Raw genomic sequence first — 11,211 nt, 5'->3', positions numbered from 1 at the left:
AACTTTTAATTGAAAAAATACATAGAATCATTTTTATTCTGCTATAACAGAAGATTTATGTTCCATCATTGATGATGACTGTTGGCAATTCTCAGATATTAATCTCCTGCCTGGATAAAGATTATGGATAGAGGTTTTCTTCAGGGCGCACCACATGGCACCCCTTGCATCCCTTCCATACCTCCTATGGTTCTCACCATCATCCCAGCTCTTAAGGAGTAGTTAAATGTGTTACTACACTGTGTAAGCTGCAAAGGCTCTAAACCGTGTCACAACCTGAAGTCTTGACTGATTTGTCTCCTCAGTAAAGCTGGGAGCTATAGTACAGAGCACAGAAGGCCTTTAGCATTTTAAGCAGTCTTGATTAGGTCTGGTCTAAGTAGATAACAGTGTTGAAAATGCTGGCAGGTTTGTTTACCTCAAGGCTCTAAATGCTGCCAGCACCTGAGGACCAAAACAATTGTTAGCAGCGCTGGGAACAGTTTGCAGCATTTCCTTGTGCTGGGGAGAGCTAGATCTCTGGCAATGTTTGACCCACCTCCCTCAAGCAACATCTGCTACCACATTGGAGAAAAGTTAATAGTGCCTGCAATCCTTTCATTAAATTGGACTGCCTTCTCAGGCTTTTTTTGGATTTGAATGAAACACTGATCACTTGTTTATATGGACACAAGGAAAATAACGAACCTATCCCAAATAATAGTAACATTCCATAATACTTTAAAAAACTTTAAAATCCTCTTGCCATTGCAAGAAGAGAAGAAAGCCACTTCTGGGAAACACAGGACAAAGAAAGTCTCATGTACTTTGAGAGAGAATTGACTAATTGGAAAAATGAAGCAGCCCAAGTAGAAAGAGCCCTCCTTATCAGCCTGGGAGGAGAATCACAGCATATGCTCAGGCACCCACCAGTGCTGCTGGATGTCCACCCTGGATGTGGCCTCACCTAGATGAACAATGTGTTTCTACAGAATGACTTTTCTTTCTTATTTTTCATCAGAAGAGGCTACAAGAACAGAATACCAAATATTTCAGGAGTTGATTTTCACCAGGAAGCAGAAGTTTGAAACCTCCTAAAAAAGGAAACCAGAGTCACGTGCCCTATCTAACAGGTGAGAGGCTTAACCATCAGGTTAGCAGTTAAAGGTGACTCATCATCACAGTTGGGGTTTAGAGCAGGTTATCTTCAGTTGCATTCTCTGAATACATACAGTGGGTTAGATGATTTGGGAGCCAATTTCTAATTTATGTATTCCAGTGACCCTTTCGGTCTGTGAGTTTGTCAGTATCTCTGAGCACACTCAGGTCAGACCTACGCCCACTTGCAGAATTCTGCTGGTAAGAACAGGCAACACAGGTGACAGGCAATGGCAAGTTTAAATTTCCATATTTTGGAATTAAGTACCTACATTTGCAGCCCATAAATAACAATTCAGCACTGATCCATTTTCCAAACTCTACAGGAGCAAGGTTAACTCCTTGGAGAACATTTACATCTTACAGAATGAAGCTAGACTCTGCTAGAGTAAACCTTAGGTATATGCAATGTAAATGGCTACTAGATCTTGGCTGGAAGTCACCAGTGGGGAAAAATGAACAATCAGTGAAGACACACATAAATACATACTTTTCTGGATCTAGGCTTGGGTAACATAAAGAAAGGGATCTAGCTAAGATAATTATTGCATAAGATGCTCATTACTACAAGCCCATTTCAAGTCTGCCATGCTACATACTATTTAATATGTCATATAAGGTAACTGTCATGTAACAGTTTCTCAAATTGAAGGTTTCCAAGTTATGGTCTACATATTCTGCTTAAGCTGCTACCAGTGTCTTCAACAGCAGCAAACTGCTCATTGACAGTCAGCTCAAACCAAGTGTGCAAAACCTACACTGCCAGTGGAGCCACGAGCACAAACAAATAGAGGCTGAAAACCTTTCACATGGGTGACTGCTTTGGATCACAGGCAGGAGGGTATGTTCAATCTGACATTCCAAAATCCGTTTAAACGGAGTTCTGACTGCGGGTGCTGAAGATCACAGTATTTTTTCAATCCACTGTGTAGAGAAGGTGATCTACTCAAAGCAAGTGTTTTTAAGCATGATCACCAACGAGATTGCCACAAAACTTCAAAGCACCAAGAAACTAAAGTCATTTAATCAATGCATATACAGCTAATTAGAACATATTTACATCAAACCAACCTGCATGTTAAGACTATTTTTAAAAAGAATTTACTCTTCCAGAAAAGGCCATTAGTAGACTAAAGGCATTTCAGACTGACAAGATGGATGAGTCCTGACCCTATCTATTTTGTCAGCCATGAAACCCTGTGCAGTATGGCTAACAAGGTTTCAGGCTGTCCTTACCTAACCTAAAAATTCAGTTTAAAACTGGTTTAATTTTCTTTTCACCTCACTATTGGCCTTTTCAGTGATCTCCACTCTTGTGTTCACTTCATTCCATCTGAAAGTTGTAAATGAGTATGTACTAACCCTCCAATCTGTTAATTCAGTCACACTTTCATTTCAGAGTTCTGTCTCAATTTCTTCTTAAGGATACAAATTTTAGGGTTTTTTTTTTCCCATCAGTACACTAATATGTCACAGATATTCAACTTTCAGTTGTACTGATCCTAAAGCAAGTTAAGTGTTACTACACAGGTGGACAAAATGTTGAAGAAAAATACATTTATCTTTGGAATAATTTTTTTATCAATATGACAAAGTTATCATTATTTCATTATTGCATGTCCCATCTTGCATTTCAAACTATTTTTTCCCATAATTTCATGTTCAAAAGAACATTAAATTTGCTTGACCATCATATGACTGGAGAAGACTAGGTAGTCTTGATCTATTAATCCTAACTTCCTAAAGGCTTTGTTTGTGTTAAGTATTTAGATATTTGAATTGTGATAGGTTCCCTAATTTTCTGCAGGTCATTTCATAAGGCACTTAAGCACTTAAGCTAGTAACATACTTCTTCTTGGGGGTGGCTCACAAACAGCCACAGAGGAGCAGGTCCTTGGCAGAGAAAATACCACAAGAGCATAATCTGTATTGGTCTCCACTATAGCACCCAATAAAGTGCCCAGTTGTGGACACTCTCATGTACCTGAGGAGATGCATGTCAGTGACTCCCATTTTGAGACTTCCACCATCTGGGTGGAATCCAGTCCTTCCCAGTTAAGAACACAGACCAACTATAACATTTCCTCCAAGAGACAAAGCCCAGATATGCCTATGTAAGATCCAGTTCCGACTACCACCATAAGCTTAAACAACTTCTCAGGAAAACAAACAAACAAACAACAACAACAACAAAAAAAAGCCAGAAAATAATTACAGGCAGTTGCCCTTCTGCATGACCCTTACAAGCTCACAATTTCACCTGCTCAAAGGAGAAAACCAACACAGCCAGAGATTGCTATATAAGTACCAGGCCTACACACAGGACTTCTAAGCCCATGCACAGCCAGCCACAAGACAGAAACATTTCCTCTTCCTTCAAACTGCTCTAGCAGAAAATTTCTGCTTAAATAGGCTGACAAAAAAAAAAAAAAAAAGGAAGGGAAAATAAAAGGTGTTTGTATTTCCTTTAGCTTCTTCTGCTCTAAGCTTTTCAGTCTGTCAGACAGGACCCATCAGATGATCACAAAGCTCTGCTGCACAAATCTGTTGACCAAGTAATCTTTACAGTTCTACTTCATTCCATAGAAACTAACTCCTTCCTCTATGACTACAATGTTTCAGTTAGCTACATAAACACAAACCACCTATACAGATAATTCCACTAAAATTTTACTTCACTGAAATAATGAAGCACCCTGGGAGAACAAGTACAACCATACAGCCCTTACAGACAAAACAGAGTTGCAGTCTGCAACACAGTTGTGTACAACTTGCAGTATTAGTTACACAAATCATCACAGAGATATGCTTTTATATTTGTACTTGAAAATTAAATGCAGAAGAAAAAGAAACCAAAAACCAAGGATGTACATGACTATTGGAGATATGAACATAAGACTGAGATCCCACAGGGAATTTCATAAGCCCAATGATAGAAGAAGCAAAATATATGGTACAATGAGAGTTCTCACAAAGGACTGCTTATCCAATTTAACTGCTCTATTGTACCTTGTAGAGGAACTGTCAATCAACCTTTCCATAAAAATTGTAAGTAGGATAAAAGAAGACATAGCTTCCATGCAATAGTGAAGAATGTGCAGATACAAGCTGCTTTCTCTTTCCCAGGAAAATTGATCTTAAGATTGTTATAACAGAACCACAATGCAGAATTTAGGAAGTGGCAAGCAACCAAGAACACGTTGTAGCCCGCTTTGCTTTGTAATCCCTCTGTCTAGATGAATAGGAATAACTAACATCAGAATAGGCTTTAAAAAGCAGGTTGGGAAATGCAAAGTTATACTATTAAAGAATTAGTGATGCAGAACTCAGAATGAGGCATATTATCCTCCAGCTGAAAAGTACTATGGTTTTTCCTGCCATACTATCAATAAAAAAGTCCAATTTTGTGAAGTTATTTGTGAAGTTATTTTTAGCTTGTTGTGGTGAGAAATATTTTTCATTGCTACTGAAATATTGTTTCCATGGAAATTTCCTCACCCAATGTCTATTTTATTTGCCCTTACACAGAAGAACAATTCTATTAACATCTAGTTATATAGTTACAATCAGTTCAGAAATCTTACTGAATTCCTTAGTGGTTCTACAAATAGGGAAGAAGAGAAGGAAAAAAAAGGAGAGGAAGAGAGGAAAGGTGGAACAAAAGGGAGAAAGGAAGAGGAGAAGAAGAAAGAAGAAAGGAGACAGGAGAAAGGAGAAAGGGAAGGAGGAAGGGCTGCTTTTAGACTGATTAAATTTCAACATCCTTCTTCAATCTCTACAAATGAAAAGAAAACAAAAAAAAAAAGTACAGGTGTGGTTACAACTAAACAGTCTTCTCTGTCATAATGGTCTATTGCCATGGCTGATGAATTACTCAGCTGGAAATAAAAATGCAAGAAAACAGATAGTAGCTTGAAAAAAACATTAAACCAAATAAGAAATAAGATCACAAGACCTAAAGAAATGCAGAAATTGAAAATGAGACCTGAAAGACGGCAAAGTCACAGAAATTTCCTGTCACAGATAAGGCATATCAAGCAGAACTTTACATAAAGCCTTGGACTCTTTCCTCCTTAATGTGGAGGAATTTCCTCCTTCTGTTTACTGAAACTATAAAATCCAGGTCAACAAGTTTGTACAGGGTTCATATGGGGTGCTTGAAACTATGGGTTTCAAGTACCTGCTGTGTGCTGAAGTGCTGTAGAGAAAAGAATGATAGTAGCAGCATGGTTCAACTGCCTCTGTAGATGGTTAGGATTTGTTTTTCATGCTCCTTTCCAAAAGCTGGGAGAAGAAAACTCCTTATCACAGTCAGATCTGTGCAGTAAGCATCTGAAACATGCATGGGCACCAGCCTAGAAGGAGGGCTGAGTCTGTGACTTGCTAGCTGGGGAAGATTTGTGCCTGTTTGGTTGTGGTGAGTTGATCCCAGCTGGATAACATGTGCCCACCAAGTCACTCTATCATTCCTTTTCCTCAACAAGGCAGGGTGAGGATAAAAAAAAAAAAAAATTAAAAATTTTAAAAAAAAGGCAGAAAAAAACCTCACAAAACCTCACAGGTCAGAAAATGGCAGTTTATCACAGAATATTCTGGGCTGGAAGGGTCCCAAAAGGATAATTGAGTCCAGCTTTTAAGTAAATGGTCCATAGGAGGATCAAATCAACAACCTTAACATTATTAGCACCATGCCCTAAACAACTGAGCTAATCTCGGGGTTGATAAAGTAAAGGCCACGAACAGAAGTGAGGGAAAAGAAAATATTTCTTCTCTACTTCCCATCAGCAGGAGATGTCCAGTCACTTTCTGGGAAGTATAAATGGTTGCTCCAAAGGACCAAATCTCATAACAAATGCCTCCATCCCCTTTTCCTCAGCCTTCATTGCTGAGCAGATTCCACATGTTACAGAATCCCTTTGGTCAGCTCGGGTCAGCTGTCCTGGCCGTGTCCCCTCCCAAGAACTGGCCCACCCTCATCCTGCTGGTGATGGGAGAATGTTGGAGAGGCAGTCTCGGTGCTCAGCAGGAGCCAAACCACCTGGGTGTTATCAACACCTTTCCAGCACCACCACGCACTAAGGCACCAGGGGAGCTGCCAGGGGGAAAAGTAACTCCCTGCCAGCCTGACCCCATGCTACATTAAATCCTGTCCCCGCATACCTGCTGATCAGCCAGACTAAGTGCCACTGAAACACTGTAGGCAAGCCTTTTACTCTTTTAATGCCCTAAAACACAGGAGTGCTGCATAAAGAAAACAATTGTATCTGGTCAAGAATACATAAGTACAGGTTAAAATTGCTACATTTCACCATGGTAAGTTCTTAACATTTCCTGCATTAAAGTGTTTCGGTAGTTCAGATGCGCTTTCAGTATTTCTTTTTTCTCTGGAGTCCACCCATCACAGAATATATTTAATTTAAAAAGTCTAGAAGGGTCCCCAGCAAGACCTATTAGAACTTTGGCAATCCAGAACAATTACCATGCAAGTATAGATTTTGTTTTCCAAATTAGCAAGAAAATGAAACAAGAAGTTAGATGAACCAAAGACAATATATCACAAGACAAATAATTTCTGATGCACTATTTGAATCAAAAGTAGTATTTCATAGGTAAATAGTAACTATCCTAAACTGCATGTAATAAAAGTACAAAAATCTCATCAGTGACACTTCTTTTTTCCCCCTCTCTATTTTAAATGTATGATGAAAAGTGACAGAGCCATTGTTGGTGTAGAAATTATTATATGTGCTGGTTAGCTAAGCATGTAATAAAGAGATTATGGTTTCCCAGCAATCTGGCAGAAATTTAGGTGTCTGAAAAATACATTGCAGAGTTGTGGCTATGAGTTTTCATTTCAGTTTCTTTTTTCTTTTCTTCCCCCCATGATAACTGAACATATGGAGATTAATTTAAGTGTGGGAGTGACATTGTAGATGCCTAATTAATTGCCCTAGAAAATGAAAAATATTTCTGCCTTACCCATAGAGGCGATTTGGCTAAAGTAGTGCCTTACATTTTCAAAATTTGGATGTAATATGTAGTATTTGATGTAAAAACTGGGCAAAAGGCAGAAAAACTAAGTTAGGAGACCATCCTAGCCATATTAGCAAACATTTCAAGTCGGAGTAGGTAGACTGTGCTGACATGTACGTGTTCTGGTTACTGCTTGTTGGCTACTGAAGAACTACAAAATGAACAGGTACAAGTAAAATAGCAATGAATCTCTAAATAACCAAATGTTATGGTCAGATAGACATACAGGCAAGTTTTCTTCTCAACTGTAGCAGAGGATGTTTTCAGGAGAAGTAAGGGTGAAACAGACTTAAGGGTGGTTTGTTACCCTCATACAGCTCTGGTGGACATGTGATTTACACTTCCAAGATTTAGGTCTTTAGGCTTTGTCAGTTCTTGCCTTATTCTTTCCCTAGCATGTCTTTCCCCATAGCATAAACAATCTGGCAGATAATTTTTAGTAAAGAATTCTCTGAAAGCTCTTCAGTGCAATGTTACCTACACTATGTGTTTGTTGGTTTTTTTCCTGAAGAGGAGCTGATGGATGTTGTCATCACACTCTACAGGGGAATACTCTAAAGATTTTCAAGCTGCTAGGGTAGAAGAAGGTTTTTCATGGGTAAAGCAACTCTGACAGCTTACGAAGCACATACATGTCTCTGAAAAACCTCAGAAATATGCAGTGGTCTCTGTCAGATTGGCTGTGATGCTGATGTGACACAGCACTCTAAACCACTATTCAAATGGTGCTGATTACAGATTTGATGAGCAGGCCTTGCACTACAGACAGGACACTTGGATGACTATGTAAGTTAGTAGAGAGAGATTACAACACTGAGTAGTGAAAGACCACATAACTTACTTTATAAGAGAGGTACAATTAAAGGAAGACAGCCATTCATCATCAAAAATAGAAACTTGAATTATTGTCCTATAAAGCATCTCATCGTTATCCTGCAGAGGCATAGCCCTCATATATTTATATAGGCTATGAGAGACAACTTATATTTGATTCAAGTCTTCAGAGACATGCAAAGTTATACTATCATTAAATAGGGCGTAGAAATTATATCAAACTATATTAATAAAAGTACAACAACGCTATTAACTTGTAAAATTAAATTTAATGAGTGAACAATAAATGAAACAATGTGTAACAAAAAATAACTAATATGTCTTGGTAGATTAGATTTTATCTTTGTAAATAAGGATTGTAAACTTTATTAAGGACATTTGAACTTTGTAAATTAGAGAATGATCTTATGTTAATGGTTGATGCATATTTCCTTTCATTATGTCTTCTCCTTGTCAAAGCAATATTAAACCCATTGTTAGGATAAATATTATCTATGAAGAACAGCAAATATCAGAGGAGAAAATAATAAAATGTGGATATTTTTCCCCCAGCATTTATTTGGACTGTAAGAATCTTGACTCTGCCACCCTCATTCTGGTGAATATTGCCTTATTTATGCACCACCTAAACTGGTACTATCTGGCATTTAGAGAATTTGCTTTTTTAAAAGTTCTTTCACTGAGAATCCATTAGAAGGCTCTTGCCTTTTTAACCACACTAAAAAGTAAGCATATTTTCTTACCAATGCACACAAACATTATTTAAGCTAATCTCAATTCTCATGAAACTTTGATATGTCTTCCATAATTTTCACAAATATCACATTTTACTCCTTTATCCATTTGATTTTGACAACATAAAGCTCCTTCTTCATCAGGGACACCAGATTTTTTTTTTTTTTTTGCTTTGTAATCTGACTTATGCATAACAGATATCATAGTATAAGAACACTGTAGGAAAATAAAATGAAAGCACCAAATACTAACAATTATTTCTCCTAAGACATTTAATATACAGCAAATACAACAATTTCTTAATTCTTAATATTCTTTAAATTCTTAATATTCTTTAATTATTGGATTAATTAAACAGATCCTCCAGTCATCAGCTGAATGTACATAATTTAGAAATAACAATAGAAAGGCAAGCCAAAAGTAGAAAACAGATAGTCACTATCACAAAGGAAGAAGCATTATATAACCAGCATGCAGAAGAAACCTCATGAGTCATGTTTAAAAACAAATCATCATCATCATCCAAATACCCCAAAACTTCCATCACTGAAGCCAAGTGGAAACATACTATACCGTACAGATTATGGTATACAAATGAAATATTTGTCTTAAACACTAATAAATTATTTGTCTTAAACACTAATAAATTATTTTTGATATATAATTTAGATACATTTGGATGTATCATACCTTTTATTTCACTGATGGTTCAAAATACAAATGAAAGTAATTGGAACACAGGTGAATGCATTTTATATGATTAATTATTTGCACTTTTTGTTCAGTTAATTTTTGATTCCTGTAGACTGATAAAGTTCTTCTGAAGGCAGCCCTGAAAAATAGGAGATGGCTGGGTTGCACCAGTCCACTAATGAATATCTGAGATACAATGACTCAGGAGCTGCTTGAGATCCATTACCTCTCTAATTTTCCCTTACTCTTAAAAATTAATAAATGTCTTTCTAAATCTTTATACTCCAATAGGTCAACATATTCAAAGTGCTAGCTGAGTAAGGGAGTGCGGAACCAGGACTTCATTATTTAATTTTCTTCCTTCCTCCCTCATTCCTACCACTTCATTAAAGAGGTGAGCACTCAGAAAAGTTGTTCATCCTTTCCACCCAGTGGGCCATAGGTAAAAAGTGGGGAAGATGAGCAACAAAATAAGTTGGACTTGCCTGGTGATTTCTATTTTTAAAAACACTTGCTGATCCTTGTAACCCTGATGAAAATGGCACACACCATGAGTCTTGATCACATCACCATGCTTCCTTGATGTATTTCAGGCCTGCAATAAGGTTGAAATACATTAAGAGAAAAACCCCCAATAAGCATTCCTTTTTCTCGTAAGGATGGTATAATAGTGCACTTCTTTAAATTTTCAAAGGAGTTTTGGAAATTACTTTTTAAAACTGCATATGGAAGATAATGTCTATACTGAGAAAAATACAGAAACTCCCTGACACAACACAAGTAATATAATTTTGTGAGTTCCTTTAGGCAGGTTATGTCCTAAACCTGTAAAGGCATGTACAAGTTCAAGTAATCTACATACCTGTTCTGTTTGGAGCTTGCAACAAAATGACAAGGAAAAAACCTTCATCTAATTCGAGATTTATATTATAGTAATTGATTTTTCTCACATACCTATATTTGCTTTTGTCAACCATAAACCCAAAAATATTATAAGAATACATGTCAATGTGCTGAACACATCACAGGGGAAAACAGAAATATTGTAGTAAACTATTAAAAAACTCCACTCCTCAAACTCAAAACAAAAATTTTTGAGGGGAGGCAAAAAACTGTGTGATTTTTATTTATCTCAGTCAACAATGAAATACCCCACACTCTAAAAGAACTGCAGTATGGGGTAAGAGTATTGTTATAGCCACATCTCTGAATTTCCTGGCATTATGGGTTTTAGAGAGGTGCTTTATCTTAGCTTTACTTGCCTGCCAATTTAATGTTTCATGGAATTTTTTTTATCTAATTTAGAAAAGAGGAATAGATCAGAGGAAAAGGGAAAAAAGCCAAACAAATCTTATCTGTACAGCACTATCTTTTTTCTGGCTACAGAGGTCTTAATTAACTCTTGCTGATTTCATTTCTTATTATTAACTTCCATGGTTTACCATAAGAGTTCTGGTTCCTTTTTAAAAACAAACAAATTCACCAATAAAACAAAAATAAACAAACAAACCCCAACAACATTTTGTATGGTTCCCATCTAAAACTATCAGATCTCCTAATTTTTTTCTAAAATGGTTATTTTTGCTTGTCTTCACTCAAATGGGTAGGGATCTTTGCATAGAGAAAGAAACAGTAATAAGGAAAGGAACAATTTTGGCTTAGGTAGCAAGGTGAATTTTCTAATATTGACAGAATTTATGGTCATTTTACTGTTGTCTTACAATTTTTAAATTTTTGTTTTGCTAATTATAATATTGCTCTAGAGTTTTAGCTGGACAT

The sequence above is a fragment of the Fringilla coelebs genome (genome assembly GCF_963513975.1).
Source record: "Fringilla coelebs genome assembly, chromosome: 5".
Taxonomy (NCBI): Eukaryota; Metazoa; Chordata; class Aves; order Passeriformes; family Fringillidae; genus Fringilla; species Fringilla coelebs.
Note: the sequence above shows the minus strand (reverse complement) of the source record.